This window comes from Syngnathoides biaculeatus, chromosome 1 (genome assembly GCF_019802595.1).
Source record: "Syngnathoides biaculeatus isolate LvHL_M chromosome 1, ASM1980259v1, whole genome shotgun sequence".
NCBI classification, from domain to species: Eukaryota; Metazoa; Chordata; class Actinopteri; order Syngnathiformes; family Syngnathidae; genus Syngnathoides; species Syngnathoides biaculeatus.
The window spans coordinates 3,371,192-3,392,145 of NC_084640.1; the positions used below are offsets into that span (position 1 = coordinate 3,371,192).

Below are 20,954 nucleotides of genomic sequence, written 5' to 3' on the forward strand. Positions count from 1 at the left end.
TGAATGACACACTCTCCGCTCACATTTATTTTTTCGTATAGAGATTGAAGAGAATAATGTATTTTTCATTACAATATCTATTTTACAATATATATAGGGATGTCATTGGGGCTTTAAATTACAAAGACAACAATGATCGAGATTGTTGAGGTTACGCCAAATATTTGAGGTGTCGCTCCTCATGGTGCTGACTTTTTATTATTGTGTTCTCTACATACAGGGTAATTGTCTTGGATTAGTTTTCCATCTGTTGTATTCTAAAAACCATAGTATGCCTGCCCCTCCACAATCCTCCTCCAGTCTTTTTTGTAGGTGAAAAAATATCACCTTCCACCATGCATGTTTCATAGCACTGTGCATGGTCTATTGTTCTGCATTTTATTGTCAACAAATTAAGTGGAAAGACTCGGGACTTACTCATTTCCTTACTCTGTGTGTGTGTGTGTGTGTGTGTGTGTGTGTGTTGTGTGTGTGTGTGTGTGTGTGTGTGTGTGTGTGTGTGTGTGTGTGCGTCCCTTTTGTGGCTCAAACATTTAGGAACTATTGTTTCAAATATCAAAAACTGTTCAATTTTGTGTCCCGGTTGCATATGTCTTTGGGTTTTTAGTTGTCAGTCCAAAAAGCCAAGAAATATGTCTTCAGCATTAGAGGGAAATTGCTGTGCCTTAGCTCTGGATGCTGTAGTAATCTACTCCACAGAGTCCACTTTACTGCAGTTTTTTACTACCCTCAAAATGTGTTCTCTTAAAATGACTATCATACACACTGTGAAGTAGAAACACTTCTACTTTGTAGTTAGTTTTTTCGTTTTGACTGGTTATTTCTTTTCAAATTATTAGTAGTATTTTTTTTTTCTTTTTGCTGCTGTATTGGGAATTGTTTGAGCAGCACTGTGATGATTGGAGAAAATGGAACGACCAAATGTCTGTAAAAATGAGAGAGACAAAACAGTGGTGGGGCAGCATTTTGCCATTTTTATGCAACCATGACAAGTGTACTGGTTGTGGGTTACCTTTCACCACAATGTTACACAATCTTTGTCTTAATGTAGGCAAACCACTTCCACAGTAAATATGTCTGCAGCACACAGAATGCAAAACTGGTGTTACTGTAGCTAAACCCCAGACAGTAAATGTACCGCATTTGGTGCCTCGTGATTTGTTTTCTTCAGGCAGCGTTCCAGTAGTTGCAATGGTGTCCTCAGGTGTCCTGCTGGAACTACCGCAAGTCAATTTTTAAAGGATCGTGCTTTTAATAACCAATAGCAACAAATAGGCATTTTTATGTTTTTTTTTCTTGGCGTTTGTTGGCAGTCTCTGAGTCACTTATTTGAGTTGAGGTACAGAGCAAAAATCTAATCTGTGCTTGTTTAATATATACACAGATAAAACAATCCGAATCATTTTTACTCCTTTCACAGTATTTTAATAATATATTAATATACGCCTAAAATTGCACTCTGCACAGTTGAAATTGCCTGTTTGTAAAAACAGAGATTTTATGGTCATTTGGAGACAGATATGGTGAGACAAAGGGTCGTGCAGGGTTTGGGGGGGGGGTTTGTGAGAACATGTTCTTCTGATTTTGAGCCAGGCACGAGTCTGAATTAATGTTCCAGATAGGACTGTAAAGAGAGTATTTTATAGTTTGCATCAATGAGATCTGATGTCCATACATGTCAAGGCGCCTCTGTATTGGCGCACCAGTGTCACCTATGATAAATGCAACTCCTTTTGTTTTGAAAACTAAAACAAAAAAGCTTTTTATTTTGATTGTGTAGCTGTTTAAAGGCACGTATACACCAGTTGGTCAGGTTCCATTTCATTAGGATTATAGATTAAAGGGTATGAAGTGCCAAAAAAGATTGCGATTACCAGCATCTTCATTTATTAAGACTTTTTGGTGTTAGCCACATAACTGCTTCGGTTTAACCCGTAGGAGGGAGCTCGGTGTCTTTTTTTTTTTTTTTTTTTTTTTTTTTTTGTCAAAAATACGTGGATCTCTGGCTAATTTGCCATTTTCCTGTTGATATATGAATGAGTGGACACAGACTACATATTTAGTAAGTTTTTTTCTTCCAATTAGTGACAGAATTACTCTGCTGTTAAACTAAAATATGCACACTTCACAGGACTAATAAAGCCCACTGCACACCAAGCGAAGGCGACCGAACTCCACTGAACTCTCGCAGAGTGGACATTTTTCAGCAACCAATTTTCACGAAACACCATACGTCGGGTGCTAGTTTTGCTGCAATTTAAAATTTTAATTCCAGGTGTACAACGTCCCAACGCCTCAGATGTAAGGCCCAAAATGCCAAGTTGTGTCACCTGAAAGCGAGATCCGTACATCACTGGAAGATGTATCAATTTAATATATCCAGTATAGATATTGTGTTTTATAGAAATGCTTAACTTTATTTATATACCTCTGGCTTAAATGAAAAGGGCAGCATGTTTACTGACCCACTCCATACAATGTTTAGGCACTCTTGCATTTGGGATATGAGACACAGTGGTATGGTGTGGCATGGTATAGGTGTAGCTACAGTCAGTTAAATAGACAACAAACAATTGTCTCCTCCATACATCAATACAAATGGAATGTGAGGAGCACAAAACAGGCAGCCCTGTACTATGTCGTGTTCTTTATTAAACTCAAAGGCAGGTTTCACTATAGAACTGGTTTGATTTTTATGCCCTTTTTGTCTCTGATCAGCCATTACCATCAGATCTACCGGTCCCATGGACCATGATGGGAGGCCAGGTCAGCGTTTACCATTCCAAACGGTATTAGTCTGTACCAAAGGCTTCAAAAGTGCTTGACAGGCTCTTCCTGACCTCACATGTATCTTCAACATTACCGGTAGTGCTTTAGTTCTTTTTAAACTCTCATTTCAGGTTGGTTTTCCCGTTGTTGCGCCCTGCCAGATAAAGAGGAAGCAATGTATCGGTGTCTGTGGAGCGGGATAATCAAAATTATTTTAAAATGCAGATAGTCTTCTCTTGACCGTGTAACTATAAATGCATGATTGAAAATCATATCCTGCATTTTGGCTGCATTATCGAAACAAGCAAGGTAGTCTCGTGTTGACGTGACATTTATAGCATTGTTGGACATTCCCAACGTAAAAGAAAGGATCTTGTCAATCCAGATGGGTGCTTGACTAGCAAGTGTTGATGAGAGCACAGTGTGTGGGCAGTACTCGCAGAACAGCTTTCTCGATGAGCCTTAAAAAGCTCTCAAATGTTGTCAAAACCTCTGTTGGTGCATCATAACAAGCAGCACCTTTCACATTTCAAATAGGGAATACAATTCTCCAGTTTAACTGCCTTGTCCTAGGTTTTCATTGTGAATAAAAAATAAAAATATTTAGTTGAAGTGACCAGGACAGGATTGCAATACAGTAGTAATATTAATATGATCTCTCTATTTTTTTTTTTTAACGCTCTGTCACAATAAAGTCCAATTTCCATGCAGAGCTCAGAAGCAGCTGTATGCAGTATTATGTGACAAAAAGCTGTTATTAGAGAGGGCAATACCTGTAACTCGGCACTAATTGTTTTGTATGATGTGAATGAATGAGTGTAAAGCAATAAAGTGTGGATTGGAGCGGATTCTAACTGTGGTAAAATGACATGTGAGCGGGGAAGTGTTTGCTCCTGGGCTTTTTTAGTTGTAGAAATGGTTGAGCAGTCAGCAGCAGTGCAGCTATGACTAATCCAGTCGGTGAATAAGCAGAGTGCAGATCATTGCTGCATTGCTGTGCAGCATTTAACCAGGTACTGCACAAGGTCACCTCAGTCAACTTGTCTCAATGAAATCCTCCTAATACTCTCTTGTACACCGGAGGACATCAGCACAACTGTGACTTGAAGATTAAATCTGGAGACCTTTTTTTTCTTTTCTCGCTCTCTCTCTTTAGGTGTTACGTGTGTGGGAAGCCCCGTCCAGACTCCCCCCATGTTGGTCCAAGTTATTTCCATTTAATCACAAGACAGACATTTTAGATTGCTGTTTGCATTATAATGGAATAGTGAACACAGAGGACGATTATCTAAACTGTACCCTCAGTTGAGTCACACGCAGGTCTAAAAGCAAGAAAATTATGTAATGTGCATGTTAGAAGTAACTCAATGAACTCACCAAAACTGTAAATAGAAATAAAATCATGTGTTTCCTGTTATTTTATAGGTCTTAGAACACAAAATACCGCTCTCTTCCTCCATATTTAGACAGACAACTATAATAATATTTCAGTTTCTGAATTAATTTTAAAAGAAAATCAAGTTACAGATCATTTACAGTTGACTCCAAACTCTAACATGAGGCTTTGAGTTTGACCTGTTTGGAATTAACTATTGACAGTAATATAATTCAATTTATAATGTAGCTGGAATAGGCACCAGCAACCCCATGATCTTTGTGTGGATAAGCGACTTGGAAAACGGAAAGGAATGTTTTACCACTGGCATGGTGGAGCCTGGTTAGCACATCTGCCTCACAGTTCTGAGGACCTGGGTTGAAATCCAGCCACCCTTGTGTAAAGTTTCATGTTCTCCCTGTGCCTGTGTAGCTTTTCACTGGGTACTGATGACCCTAATGAGGATAAGCAATGGAAAAAAGCATGGTTTACCATTAAAAAAAAATGTTGAAAATTTGTGCTAGGAAACAAGCTTTTGTAATCATAAAATTTTGAAGTATTGTACAGGTAATGGCAGCATGGCATGGTATCATAGCTAATTGTAGAATATGTACAGTGGATGCAAAAATAAATAAAGTATACACACCTCTGTTGAAATAGCAGTTTTTATACTATTAAAATGAGACCAAAATAAATAATTTAAAAAGTGTTCCCACTGTTAATGTAACCTACAATCTGTACACCTTCAGCAAACAACTGAGTTAATATGGTTGGATAAGTGTGCCCACCCTCAATTGCAGATGTCGCTATGTTCAGAATTAACCAATCACACTCAAACTCATTCAATGGCAATCAGCACACACTTACCACCCTTTAAAGTGCTTCTGGCTAACCCGAAAATAAAGTTAAGCTGTTCCAGTAGGAGGCGGCACAGTGGACAATTGGTTAGCGCATCTGCCTCACAGTTCTGAGGACCAGGGTTCATATCCTGGCTCCGCCTGTGTGGTATTTGCATGTTCTTCCCGGGCCTCTGTGGGTTTTCTCTGGGTACTCAGATTTCCTCCTACATCTCAAAAACATTGATAGTAGGTCAATGGAAAACTCAAAATTGTCGGTGTGAATGTGAGTGTAAATTGTTGTCTATGTTCAGTTTAGGGGCCTTGAAGATAGCTGGGATAGGCTTCAGCACAGCCACAACTCTAGTGAGGATAAATGCTACAGAAAATGTTTCAGTAGCTTTTCTTGACATTATTTATTTTATATATTTGCTCTCCTGCGGAAGCCTGACATTTTGCACTAAATGAATTGTATCTAGAACTGTTCATAATTCCTTTCACCTTCACTTTGGATCCAATTCCAGCTGCAGAAAAACATCTCCAAAGCTTGAAGCTGCCACCACCAAACTTCACTGCCAAAAAGTTACATTTTGGTTTCATCTGACCAGAAGAAAATCACCTAAACATAATGGGAAAATGTGTCAAAATGTTGTTTTTTTTAATCGAGTTATAAAGATTATAGGTGACAATAATGGTGGCAGAAGATTTCAAATTATCTTGGTAAGATTTTCTTTATCATAAAAAAAGGCATCTGAACAGGGGTGTGTAGAATTTATATCCAGTGTACATAATGTTTGTGTGTGACTCTCTGCCAACACTGCATAGGTAACTTTCAGCAGACATTTAGCAGATAAATTAATCAATTTCTTCTTCTTGAAAAGGCACCTTCTTTGGGTCCCCCTTCTGTGTGCTCTATAACATGCAAATGTTCCCACATTATTCCACCCATTGTATTGTTTGCTATATTTTGCTCACAAATCCACAGAAATGTGAACCTCTCTCCAACATGTAAACATAAAGCAGCAATAACCATGAAATCGGAGTGTCGTGTGTGAGAGCCATTGTCTTCTTGTAGTGGAAATACCGATTGCATGCACCATGTTTCTATCTCAGCAGGATATTGATCGTCCAATTGGCCACCACATTCAGCCCTATTTTAAGATATCTACACTACCTCAGAGTGCCTCGCTCTGACTAAATGTCTCATGTTCCCGCAGCTTCTTTCTTTTTTTCCACTCGTTTGGCTGGTGAAACAGTGAATGCCCCACCCTGTGGTCTGAAGTTCTGTTCTCCCTCCTCTGTCACAATGCCAGCTCTTGAAGGAAGAGATTTTCCTCTTTCTGCTATGAAAACACAGGGCCGCTGCACCTCCCCTTTGCCCCCCTCCCCCACCCCACGCTCTCTCTCTCTCCCTCCGTGTGACGACCTGACCACTAACAGCTACGTATTAAGAGATGATTCCATACCCTGAGGTTACAAACCGGCTCCAACTGGTTCAGTGCGTTTTGACTGCACACTCTGTCTCTAGGCAAAAACAAATAAATTGTCAAAAAATTACATCTGTACACCCCCTTCCTTGAGGCAACACGATATTCTTGCCACACATACCTCTGTTGTCTGCATAATACAACGACCGTGCATATTCTTTGGCTGTTATTCATGAAGGCAATCAATTTTAGGAACATAAAGCCTTATTGATTATATAAAGGGACATTTTAGCTTTCGCTATAGACATTTTCGCTTTCGCTACACACATTATGTACTTTTGCCTGTTGCTTTTTTTTTTTTTTTTTGCAGTCATTTCCCTTCACTTCAATACAAGTACTAGGTGATACAGTGTCTAGTGCAGGAAGTGACAAGAGTTTCATAAGCAGTTTCAAAGCAATAAGATTGCACCGTAATAGATTGTTTCACTACTTTGTATAGTGCTGTCTCCATTCTGAATTTTTAACATTTTTTTTATACCTCAATGCTTATCTTCGGACTGTTTTTTTGAACAGCTTGCTAGGCTACGTAACGTTTTGTTGGTGCTTGCAAGCCGTATTGTATCTGAACATACCAGAAGCAAGCTTTACTCGAACGTCCTCTCCTATCCTGAGCACCGGTGACCCCCAACACATTCTTTTCCCTCCATTTTCCTCTTACAATGCAGTTGGCGCGATCTACTTGTGTTGTCATCCCCACTGTAAAGAGTGGATTTGGTCGTATTTGAGTTGACCAGATAAATCCCATTGATTGTTAAAAAAAAAAAAAAAAAAACGGGAAGCGATGGTATCGGGATACAAGATTTTATCGCAGTAGTCTGACATAGTGCAAATGTGAAAGAGCAAATTTGTTTTGTAGTCTGATGTGCACATAAAAAACTTTATTGGCTGTCAGATAAGCTATTTTTAGAAGATGCTTTATCACCACCAAAAATTGACCTCGTGGGCAACCATGTGCCCGTGGGCACCACATTGGTGACCCCCTGATCTAAACTATAAACCCGGGACGAAATTACTGAAATATATGATGGTTTTCACTCGGCTGCATTTTGTGACAAATCTTTCTTCTTTGAAGCAATTTATAAGCTTTAAATAAGGGTTCAACAGCTGAGCAAGATTTTCTTCCTTTGTAGAAATATAAAATTCCTGAAACTCTTTTTTTTTATTTCTTTTAACGTATTAAATGTTTAAAGAATCGAAAGTTTTTGAGTTCATCCATCCATTCATTTTCTTAGCCTCTCATCCTCCCAGGAGTGCTGGAGCCTATCACAGTTATCTTTGGGTAGGAAACGGGGTACACACTGAATTGGTTGCCAGCCAATCACAGGGCACATAAAGAAACAACCATTCGCACTAACAATCACACCTAAGGAGAGTTAAGAGTCTCAAATTAATGTATATTTATGGTATGTGGAAGAAAACCCACTCAGAGAACGTGCAAACTCCACACAGGCGTGGCTTGGATTCAAACCCAGTCCTCAGAAATGTGAGATACCACCGTGCCGCCATTTTGAGATCAGTGATTTGTTATCCATGATTCCACTTTCCCTAATGTTTAGAGTTATTGCCATGGTATTTTTTCGGTATTTGTTCTCAAGGTACGTCATATAAGTATTTTATAAAACTGGATGCATCTCGACTGAGATCAGATCTTCGCAAAGATCTTGGTGTATTGCCGAGACGCTAAGTTTAGTCTGTTGTTAGCACAAATTATGAAGACGCCTCACGTTGTGTATGTTTTTGTTCTGCTGAGTGGCAATTAAATTATATGAAGATCTTTGTCGTTGTAACAGAATAGAATTGAAGGTGCATTCTCCAACGGCGCCATTAAAAAAAAAAAAAAAAAAAAAAGAAAACACACAGTGTACAGTAAATGTATATCACACAATGTAAAAAGCCTCATCATAAATAACAAAAGAGGATCTTTGTTGTCAATCATTTCTCAGAGTGCTGCCAGGTGCCGTATGAAAAGAGTAAGAGGATAATTTGGTAGTATAAGCCAAAGATACCTTAAACTGAGGTTTGGTTATCACTTGACATTTGGTATTTTTACAGGTTGTGAAGTGGTGACACTTCAAATCAAATCATTGTCCATTTTCCAGACCGCTTATCCTCACTAGGCTCCAGTTCAAGGTGAGCTGAAGTCTATCCCAGCTGACTAAGAGGAGAGTAGCAGCGTACATCCTGAACTGGTTGTCAACCAATCACAGGAGACATATAAACAAACAACCAGTCACATTCACACTTACAGCCAATATAGAGTCTTCAATTAATCTAGCATGCATGTTTTTGGAATGTGGAAGGAAATCCAAATCCCTGGAGAAAACCCACGCAGGCGCGGGCATTGCATGCAAACTCCACAAAGGCGAGGCCAGATTTGAACCCAGGTCCTCAGAACTGTGAAGCAGATGTGCTAACCAGTTTTGCATCGTGCCACCATATATTAAATCATCTTAATTTTATTGTTCATTGTAATTTTGTATGATGGGTTTGATGTAGCTACGTGACCACCCATCTGCACAAATGCTGATTCTTACAAAACCCAACACAAGTCAGTCATATACGTACAATACCAGTGATTCTCACCCACTGGGTTGGGACCGAAAAGTGGGTCATGGAACCATTTTGTGTGGTTCACAGACTGCTGATAAAAGCAAAGAAAAGCAAATTGTATCGCGCAGTTCATGCACAAATTAACTCAATGCACTTGCATGATTAAAAGCATTCAAATGCAATAATAAGTGTTTGAAAATAAAAAGTAACATTAAAACAGCTTTTAGTACACAAAATATCACTGAAAAGTCTAAGTACTCTAAAACGCATGAGGAAAAAAAAAAGGTTTTAATATGGATTTGAAAACACACTTGGGGCTGACGTCACTTCTGTTGGCAACTTATTCCAATTTTCTGCAGCATCATGGCTAAATGCTGCTTCACCACGTTTGCTTTAGACTCTACCCACCACTATTTGATCTGAGTCTCTCAATCTCAGAGCCCAACTGGGTTTGTATTCCGTAAGCATTTCTTGCATGGATTCAGGACCTAAACCATTGAGTGATGCCTAGACCAGAGGTAGAACTTTAAAATCTATTCTAAAGCACACTGCAAGCCAGTGTAAAGACTTTAGAATTGCTCTGATTTCTTTGTTCTGGTCAGAACCCAAGCTGCATCATTCTGAACAAGCAGTCAGAAGACTATTAGAATAGTCAAGTCTGTTTGAGATAAATCATTGTCTGTCTCAGCCCTCAAACGTTTGCCTCCTGCGCCGTCCCCCGCAATGCCTTTTCTTTACATAGTCAACCATTTCCAAAGGCAAATGAACATAATTTTTATTCTTCTTTACATTATGTACTTTGGTTATTTTTTTGTGGGGTGGGGCTTGGAACGGATTAGGCTATTTAAATGTAAAAAGTGGTTCAACTTACAAAAAAATCACGTTACCAAATGACTTTCGGAACAAATTTTGCAAGTAGAGGTACCACTGTATATTGTGATCTACCATATCAAAATAGAATGAATGAGTCAGTATTCAATCTTGTATCATTTAGCACTTAGTAAAAGCAGATTCAGTTCGGAAACCTGATTGAAATTTGTAAAAATCTCCATTTAAATTCAGTAAATTGTTGAGTTGATTAAAAATAGCTTGTAAAATAAGTACAGTGAAGAAAATAAGTATTTGAACACCCTGCTATATTGCAAGTTCTCCCGCTTAGAATTCAATGAGGTGTCTGAAGTTTTCATCGTAGGTGCATATCCACTAAAAAGAAAACTCCAGAAATTACAATGTATGATTTTTTTTTTTTTTTTTTTTTTACGATTTATTTGTGATAAAGCTGCAAGTAAGAATTTGAACAAATGTCTGTTAGCTAGAATTCAGAATCTCAAAGATCTGTTAGTCCGCCTTTAAAAGTCCACCTCCACTCCATGTATTTTCCTGAATCACGTCCACCCGTGTGAGGTCGTTAGCTGCATAAAGACACCTGTCCACCCCATACAGTAAGACTCAAACTTGTAACATGGCCAAGACCAAGACACCAGAGACAAAATTGTACAATTCCACTCAGCTGGAAAGCGCTACGTAAAAATTGCCAAGCAGCTCGGTGAAAAAAGTTCCACTTTTGGAGCAATCATTAGAAAATGAAAGAAGCTAAACATGACGGTCAATCTCAATCGGAGTGCAGGCCCATGCAAGGTATTACCTCGTGGCGTCTCAATGATCCTTAGAAAGGTGAGGAATCAGCCCAGGACTACACGACAGGACTTGGTCAATGACCTGAAAAGAGCTGGGACCGCCGTTTCCAAGGTGACTGTTAGTAATACACTAAGACGTCATGGTTTGAAATCATGCATGGCACGAAAGGTTCCCCTGCTTCAACCAGCACATGTCAAGGCCCTTCTTAAATTTGTCAATGACCATTTGGATGATACGGAGGAGTCACGGGAGAAGGTTTTGTGGTCAGATGAGACCAAAATTGAACTTTTTGGTCATAATTCCACTAACCGTGTTGGGAGTAAGACAAATGATGAGTTCCATCCCAAGAACACCATCCCAAATGTGAAGCATGGGGGTGGTAGCATCATGCTTTGAGGGTGTTTTTCTGCACATGGAACAGGACGACTGCACTGTATTAAGAAGAGGATGACAGCGGCCATTTATTGTGAGATTTTGGGGAACAATCTCTTTCTCTCAGTCAGAGCATTGAAGATGGGTCGTGGCTGGGTCTTTCAACATGATAATGACATAAAGCGCACAGCCAGGAAAACCAAGGAGTGGCTCTGTAAGAAGCATATGAAGGTTCTGGCATGGCCTAGCCAGTCTCCAGACCTAAACCCAATAGAAAATGTTTGGAGGGAGCTGAAACTTCGTGTTTCTCAGTGACAGCCCAGAAACCTGTCTGATCTAGAGAAGATCTGTGTGGAGGAGTGGGCCATAATCCCTCCTGCAGTGTGTGCATACCTGGTGAACAACTACAGGAAACATCTGACCCCTGTAATTGCAAACAAAGGCTACTGTACCAAGTATTAACATTGGTTTTCTTGGGTGTTCAAATAGTTATTTGCAGCTGTATCACACAAATAAGTCGTTAAAAAATCATACATTGTGATTTCTGGATTTTTCTTTTTAGATTATGTCCCTCACAGTGGACATGCACCTACGATGAAAATTTCAAACTCCTTCATGATTTCTAAGTGGGAGAACTTGCAATATAGCAGGGTGTTCAAATACTTATTTTCTTCACAGTAACTAGTAAAATAAATCAAATGAGGAGTTCCACCGCCGTACATATTAGTCTGTGTAAAAAAAAAAAATATATATATATATATAATATATATATATATAAAATAAATAGATAAAACGGCTCAGCCTTCTATTTGTGGACATCATGCCAAGCAATAGACCTGTGGGGTTTCAGTAATTTCTTTTAAAAGGCATTCAAAAATATTTTATACTGTACATGTGTTTTCAGAGGTTATTTCATTAAATTTAAATCATGATTTGTTTATGGGTCATGACTTGGCAACAATAGGAAAATTCAGGTCCCAGGGTGAGAGAACCATCGTAGTCTACTATTCTGTCTTCCCTAAGCATGCAATGTGTACTTTGGCAGGTAGCAACTACATGAATGTGTGTTTGCTACAAGCTGTTTATTGACACTCCAACTGAAGTTTGTTGCAAAACTAAACACACAAAGGTAATTACACATTTTTTTTAACCAAATACAAATACTTACACATAGTGTTAGTCTAATGTTGGTGGTTGGAGCCATAGACCAATACGAATTTGCATCAAATTCACAGTATAAGCCTCTACATTTAAATAAATTGTCCAAAAATCATTTCATGTATTTTTAATACAATAGACTACAAAAAGTAGTGGTTTGTCGACTGCAGACAGAACTTTGTGTTGCAACAACCAAAAGACACGTACGCCAAAATACCTGCTGTATCTACAATACTTGAATGAGAACTGAGTTGCTGTCTTCTAGCTCTTGGTTTAAATCCTAGTATCAAAGGGCAAAACATCTGTAACGAAAAGGGCTAACTGACTGATATGGGAATTATCCTGTGTCAGAGAGGATAACAGAATAGCATTTCTACAGTAAATTGCGAACAAAGTTATACTGTACATGTAAATTCTGTAGATGCAGTCCTATTTTCAACCTTGTCATTCTCAGGTGTAAAGGCTCTCTAAAGATCAGGACAACCTGCAGTGATCAGGGGAGGAGAGCTTGGACATTTAGTGGTAAGGTAATGTGCCTGTGCAACACTTGTTATAGTAGCAATCAAGCTGAGAGTAATACCTTTGTCCTGTAAATTATATAAAGAATTGCTCCGGGAGAGACTTACAACACCTATACTGAATGACATGCAAAAAAGAATGAAACCCCTACATTTTTCCATCTTTCATAAATGATGTCGCATAAATTCCAGTTTCTCTGATAACGTTTAGCCACCATAGAAAGATTCTTGGAGACAGATTTTTCCTAAACCTAAATCCAACATTTATAGCTGAATCAAAAGTAGTTGTGTAACCATATTTAGGCTACCTCATTTAGCTCTATGTTAAGGGCAAAATATTAGAAACCCTTCACAGCATGCTGCATTGACAATATACACTAGTGCAAAGTAAAACTACTCTTCACTGTTAAATTAATAGTTTCACAACAAATACAATGGAGTGGTTTCCTTTTTAAACTTCGATACAGTACAGTATATCATTGTTTATGCCAGTGATTTATACATCACCTTTCTGCCTTCAAGGTTCTATATCTTTCATGTAAGGGAGAGTCAGTGACAGCATCAGGAGTTCAGTATATTGCTCGCTCCTAAAGAATAAGATCCAAAATAAAGAGCACATTGACAGGCCGATTCTAGCACCTGAACTCTGCCGTTGTTGGTTTCATGGAGGCTTTCTTAGTGACAAGCCCTGATTTTTCTGGTGGAAGTTGCTGCAGGTATTTTCTTTTCTTGGAGGAGATAAGGTACCGGAAACCGTTGAAGTATCTTGGCAGTTATCCCCCACTCATTTGCTTTTTACCAATTTAGGTTTTCTGCAGGCTTGTAGAAATAGAAAATGATTTGGTTTTATTTTTGTGACTTACTGTATGTGACACTTTTTTATTATTATTGATGCCCGAAGGCAGTACTACTTGATGACATCTGGATTCATTATTAATGTCTTTGTTGTCTACCAACTAAAGGTAGTCATTATCCTTGGTAGGGTTTCACATCTAGGAATATTCAATGGACTGGCATAGAAACAAATAAAAGCAAAAATCCAGCTTGACAAAGATAGGATGTTGGAAAGGGAAGCAAAGGATTGAGTTTATTTTATTTTTTTTTCCTCATTGCTTTCATTGTGTGCCTCTAGTTTATTATGCAGGGGGAGCTTCGTGCGTAGGATTCACCTGTAATAATAAACCCATATTTTAAGTAGGACCACTCATATTGTCTCGTAAATTCAGCTTTGTTTTCCTTGGAAGTTGAAGGAACGTCAGAAGAAGCTTTGCATAGTATTTTATTTTTTGACTACACTATCACGTAACCAAGACAAGTGGTTTGACGTGTACAGAGGAACAACCAGCATCCATAACTAAACTAATAAAATATACGACTCCATACTGTTTCATAAATCCAACCTGTGCCTATACAAAGTAGTATCTCATCTAATGTATTATTTGTTGGTATTGGCACTAGAGTTGAGACTTAATCACATATGTTCAGGTCACAAATAAGTCTCAAGTATTAAACCTCAAGTCCTAAGTTCTGTGGCAAAAATCCAGGATGTCTATTTTCGACTGAATTTTCAGAAAGTGGAATAATCACTTGGATTTAGCAAGTCTCAAGTACGAGCTTGCCCATTTACAACATATGTAATAATAATTGTTTATGTACTAATCACATTACAAAAAAGTATAATTGCACCTTTAAAGCTTAAATGAATAACTGTGAAATTAAAATGTAGATACTTCCAGATACATTGATTTCTTCTAAATTGTGCATGTATCTAACCGTTACTGTGATGGTAAATAATCTTTAATCTATTGATTATCGTTGGGTAACTCTGTTACATTTAATAATAATTTAATAATTGCATTGAATCCACCTCACATTATTCTAATGAAATGATCTCACATTGCCCTTTTCTGACTGAAGGCACTACCTTACAGCATTAAACATTCTTATTTTTATTTTTAATATTTTTAAGTTTCTGCTGTTAATTGCTCAATGTTGAGTCGGGAAAATGCTTTTAGCTGTTGTGTAGCTTTTAAGCCTTCCTAGGTTAAAGCCAAAATACAGGGCATCCTCAGTTTATGATGGTGCTGACCGAACATTTCACTGGATACCCACCACCCCAAATAGATTACGGTCTTAGGTGAAACAGTGGTATCATTAGATTTAAAATAGGTTCAGAGAATTCAAATAAAAACTGTAAGCAGTTTAATTTCATCGTAGTAATTCAAGCAAGTCGTAATTTCAAGTATGCCTTCTATGTGACCCGTAAAAGTGCTATTAAATAAAGGCAGTGAAAAAAATAAGTATTTGAACACCCTGCTGTATTGCAAGTTCTCCCGCTTAGAATTCAATGAGGTGTCTGAAATTTTCATCATAGGTGCATGTTCACTGTGAGAGAGATAATCTAAAAAGAAAAATCCAGAAATCACAATGTATGACTTTTTTTTTTAAACGAGTTGTGTGATATAGCTGCAAATAAGTATTTGAACACCTAAGAAAACCAATGTTAATATTTGGTACAATAGCCTTTGTTTGCAATTACTGGCGTCAAACATTTCCTGTTGTTGTTCACCAGGTTTGCACACACTGCAGAGGGATTTTGGCCCACTCCTCCACACAGATCTTGTCTAGATCAGACAGGTTTCTGGGCTGTCACTGAGAAACACAAAGTTTAAGCTCCCTCCAAACATTTTCTATTGGGTACAGATCTGGAGACTGGCTAGACCACGCCAGAACCTTCACAAGTTATCAGTAAATGCAGTAGATTCTCAGAAAACCAACGAGACCCAGCATTCATGATATATACACTCTTTAGGCTGTCCCATTGGGCAAGTTGTTGAAAGGGATATATTTAAAAAAAAAAAAAAAAAGTGTGCCATTCAATCATTGAAAACCAAGTCAAAACCAAGAAGTGTAAGAGAATTATGGAATGTTGTTAAGGAATCTTGGAGTGGAATAACAGCTGAAAGGTGCCACAATTTGGTTTGACTCAATCCCACACAGATGTGAAACAGTTGTTTAAAAAAAAAAAAAGAAAAAAAACTGTGGTCATTCAAATAAATATTTATTAGTTTCGTGATTCCAAGGATTGGTAAATCCTATTAACAAAAAAAAGTTTGTACAAAATTGTTTTGAGTTTATAAAGTCAACGGCATACTATTTTTTTTAACACAACCTTTTCAACAAATTGCCCAATTGTACAGCTTTAAGAGTGTGTATATCATGAATGTTAGGTCTTGTTGGGTTTCTGAGAATTGACTGAAACTACTGGTAATTTGTTTGACCTGAAGCAATAAAAAATATACTGTGGATTAATCAGATTGGTCTTATTAATTTGAACTACTGTACATTCATGCCTACAGAGAATTTGGAGTCTTCATTTAACCTCTGCATGTTTTTTGAATGTGGGAAGAAATCTGAGTGCCCAGAGAAAACCCACACAGGCTTGGAAAGAACTCCAAACCCCAGACAGAAAAGCCAGCGCCTTGCAACCTTCGAACTCTGAGGTAGCCAGCCATCATTCTACCCTGAGAGAACTAATGTAAATTAATAATTCCAAGACACATTGCTCTTTTACGCTCTGAACACACTTTGCGGTCCCGGGTTCACTCCTTGCAGTTTAGGCACAAGATTGCTTCGCCGGCACAGCTTCCAATGGACCCTTTTGGCATAGCCATATTACTACGGAGAGGAGATTCCCTCACCAGTGGCGAGGGAAACCTAAAATTCAAAATACTCATATAAATGTTTGAAGGTTATACTGTTATTGTGTGTTAGACACACAGATGATCACCCAGCTGTAGAATTGATTCGGTAACATATCTAATCACATGGTGTCTAGTATGATACTATTTGTCATCTATAACCATTCACTTGTGTTTGTTGTTTTGGCAAGAGCACCAATTTAACTGGATAAAATGAGTTTCATTTGGCCCCTTTTTTTTTTTTAGGTCCGCAGCGAATGAATAATTTAAAGACCGAGCAGTTTGTCACTTGATCAGTCTTTGAGTAAACAAAGAACAACAAAGAGGAGATGCAGCAAATTACACTGGCGCGATTGAAATGCATTTGTAATGAAGTGTCTGAACTGTGAACACATGATCGGCCATCAGATTAGCGGCTGCAACTGATTGATTCATACATAGACTGAATTATTTGAGATGTGTCGGATTGCGGCTTGGATGAAGACCTCTGCTGTGTGTCGGCATGAGATGTATCCTAGACGCTCGGCGGCTTTCACTTCCTCTGCTCTTTGTCTCCAACTTCACCATCACCCCTCCTCCTTCCCGCCTACCCTCCTCCCCTTCTGCCACTACCCCCCTCCCCCCATCATCACCCTCACATGCATGCACGCCCCCACCCCTCAGGCGACAGCAGAGCAGGAATTGATTAGTGGCACCGCTTAAAAATAGACGACTAGTTGTCATAGCAACGCCCACAATGAGCTGTTGTCTAGTTAAATCAAGAGCATCATTGTGTCTGAGCAATAGGTGGAAGGTGTGTGTGTTGCATGTATGGATCTTCACACACTGCCTGTCGTGTGTGTGTGTGTGTGTGTGTGTGTGTGTGTGTGTGTGTTGTGTGTGTGTGTGTGTGTGTGTGTGTGTGTGTGTGTGTGTGTGTTCATCGATGGCAGGTGAGGGTGGAGGTAATTATCTTGCTGCGTTTGTGCTAGATGTGACTTATGTATGGCACCAAGTCTGTGATCGCTTTGGGCAACAGAAAAACACTTCTCAACACTCATTGGCTCTGAAGCCGCATCACAATCATCAACTCCAAGCTGCATCACACAGTCCGTTGCAGCCCTTGTTGCTATGGGCGCCATTCTGATCGGCCTCATTAGTGTCAAGTACTAGTCATATGCAACTGGTCATATTCCCAACAGCCCTGTCCCCAACATCCTTCATAGCCAAGGTGGCCTGTGTGTGTGGGGATGATTGTGTGCATGCGCGTGCGCGCTTGTGTAGGTATTTGCTCTAGAGATGCCTTTCCAGATGCTCTACGGCCAGGCTAAGCCATCACATCCTGTTGGCCCACTGGAAAGGGTTTTGATCCTCCCCATTCCAAGTTTTCAATCACTGGCCAAAGACGTGAGCCGGTGGTACTTGTGCTGTTATCCTGAAGGATTTTGTACTGATGAGCAACAAGGGTTTTTCACACACTGCGGCAGTTCGTCACACCTGACCACTGGCCTTTCAGCTGTGTACTGTTGCTGAGTCACAAAAAAATAAAACGTCCTTAATCAATGAAGCAGAAAGCTGCTGCGACTGTCAAGCTCGTGTTGTGATCCTGTCAATCTGATGTTCAGCAAAGCTTTGCTTCATTTCTTTTTGTTCTTCTTGAACCTCCTGTGTACTCAAGTTACAGTGAAAATGGCAACTGCTGGTAGCTATTGAAGGATGACCCCCATCCTCCCGATCTCTCATGGCCACATTCTGTAATTTGTTTTCTTGCATCCATGATGGTTGATGTCCAAGAGTTTGGTGGTTTTAAACTGTCAAGTATTTTTTGCTGTATACTAAGGACCATTCATTTACACTGTATATTTTTGTGTATTGCCTGAAGACCTATTCTTCCATCCATCCATCCATTTTCTTTTCCGCTTAACCTCACGAGGTTCGCGGGGAGTGCTGGAGCCTATCCCATCTGTCAACTGGCAGGAGGCGGGGTACACCCTGAACTGGTTGCCAGCCAATTGCAGGGCACATGGAGACAGACAACAGTCGCACTCACAATCACACCTAGGGGCAATTTAGACTGTCTAATTAATGTTGCATGTTTTTGGGATGTGGGAGGAAATCGGAGTGCCAGGAGAAAACCCACGCAGGAACGGGGAGAACAACAAACATATATATACATATATATATATATACACACACACACACACACAGTCACTGTGATTTGACAGGCGCGAGTGGGCCCGCACGCACTCTCAAATATACCCAGTCGAGCATGAAAAATCACACATGTAAAATTTGTTACAAGTAAAAATACATAGATATTGAAGACGTCACTTATTTTGTCTAGTCTTGACATTAATTTACGTATTTATTTCATAAACTTTGGTAACAAAACAAGCCTGATCCTAAACAATCAGCATTTACCCAGAAACAGCAAATGCAGTTTAACCCTACTGAGCATGCTCGGTAGTTATGCTATAAGCACATGTTCCGAGCCTCTTCACATACTGTGAGCGTATTTACATCGAACGTCATTGAAATTAAATGTCTATTGACCTCTTTAAAAATGTCTGTCTCGTTCTGATGCAGTGTCAATAAATTATGATTATTATTATAATTATTATAATTTATAATATAATTATATGATTATTAGGTAACAACTACATACTCTGGTATAACAACTCAGTTATTGTAAGGTCTTGAGATTCCATCCCTATTCACACCCGCAACTTTATATCTGCAGGCATGACTGACCACACCCGTACATATTTCAAATGTGAGTGACTGCGTGTGTGGATATACAGTGTATATATATCTCAAATCATAGAAATTGGGGGGCAGGGGGGTTGAAAATAATTGTGAAAATACCAAAGATACCAAATACCATTAATAATGGAGCCATGGAACACGGCCCACTGAGACTCAATTTTGCCCAGCTCCCCAAGGATCTGGTGAAATTTCTGTCAGAGGTCAGAGTTGAGACTCAGACTGGCATCTTCCCCCTCCATAGGAGCCAAAACATCACAAGGTGGTGATCGGTTAACACCTCTGCTCCTCCAGTTACCCGAGCTATACCTAATATACAGCTGCAAGTCCGATGGCATGTCCACATGATGGATCAGCACAAAAACTCTCACTCAGGTGCTGGTTGGGGGTAGCGTTTCTCTAAATCACGCCCTTCCAGGTCTGACTGTCATTGCCCACGTGAGCATTCAAACAGCCCAGGAGAACAAGAGTGTCCCCAGCAAGAGCGTTGTCCAGCACCCTGTCCAAGGACTTCTAAAAGGGTAGGTACTCTGAGCTGCTATTTGCCATTTAGCCACAAACAGCAGTCAGAACCCATTTTGATGTGTCCCCACACCTCCCCTCACCCAAGAGCAGCGGGAAACTCCCGCTGGTACTCTGGGGATAACCCCAACGTACCTGCACATGAAGACCCACCTCCAAGACTCGCTCCAAAAGAGCATCCCATTCATTGCGTCCAAGGGATGTAAAATGAGTTCCAATTATTCATAGAAGGGGGTTTAGAGCTGTCCCTCCCCTAGGACCTGTTTGCCCTGCAGGACCCAAAGGTCCCCAACAACTTAGCTCCTAAATTCAGTTGGACAAACAATCCCCTCCACAACAAAAAGATGACTGCTAGAGGAAGATGGGTTTCACTATATTCTTAATGTAACATTTGTACTGTTTTTGCAAAAAATTATTATTTATGCCTCTCATCAGTCAATATACAGTATACTTATGGTCAAGTGTCATAAACATTCTAAAATAGATATTGAAATGACAAATACGTATAACATTATTCACTTCAATGTCCACACGAAAAAATAAATATGAGAGGAGAGCGCGTCATCCATGTGCAAAATTGCGGAAGTCTCATTCGACATCCAAGTGGTCGCCATATTGGCTATATCTACTGTTCATGACATTACCATCATTCACCATTGAAAACACGCTGTGGCCCCTACTATAGGACACGCCCCGTCAGACACGGAAGCTCTTTTCGAACAAAAGAACATCTCACAAACTAGTGAAGTATCCGGGGCAATATTACCCTATTGTTTTTAGCCATATTTAGATGTTATGCAGATTACTTCTAACAACAGACTCCTAGACAGTATGTATGACCCAGCCCGGCCGAAGCCGTACTCGTCCGGGAGGCACGACGCGGAAGCCTTCACCAGTAAGCCCGACGCGGAAGCCGTCCGACATGCACATCGACACATTTAGCACCCCTGTCATACGTACGCGGATCTTTTGTTACGTTATGAGAGACAGATTACGTGGTCCCCTCCAAACTATTATTTTTTATAGTAGCTGTGTACACATCTACCTGTCATTTGGAACCCACAAAGCTTTGATGCTTTGCACCCGTGCAATCCATTTTTCACAATGAACCGGGTCTCTTGGAAACTTATGAAAGGTAAATCCATCCTCCCGTGTGTTCGAGCACTATCCAGCAATGAAACAAGCCTGCATTCTGGCTAACACGAAGGAACAACAAGGTATCTTCCTACAGGTAAAACTCATAGAAACAAACGAGTCCGCTCAAGCACGCTACTGCCTCCGTCGTC

General features: G+C 39.6%; 1 protein-coding gene across 3 annotated transcripts in view; it reads left to right on the forward strand.

Annotated features, from left to right (window-relative positions):
- gatad2b (GATA zinc finger domain containing 2B) overlaps positions 1-20,954 on the forward strand; it is a 78,036-nt gene that overhangs the window by 3,388 nt on the left and 53,694 nt on the right. For 2 of the 3 annotated variants that reach the window (XR_009796378.1, XM_061829464.1), the window contains exon 2: positions 12,640-12,707. The exons of the other annotated variant lie outside the window; for it this stretch is intronic. The gene's annotated coding sequence lies outside the window, so the exon portion shown is untranslated. The remainder of the gene's footprint in view (positions 1-12,639; positions 12,708-20,954) is intronic. 3 annotated transcript variants of the gene reach the window in all.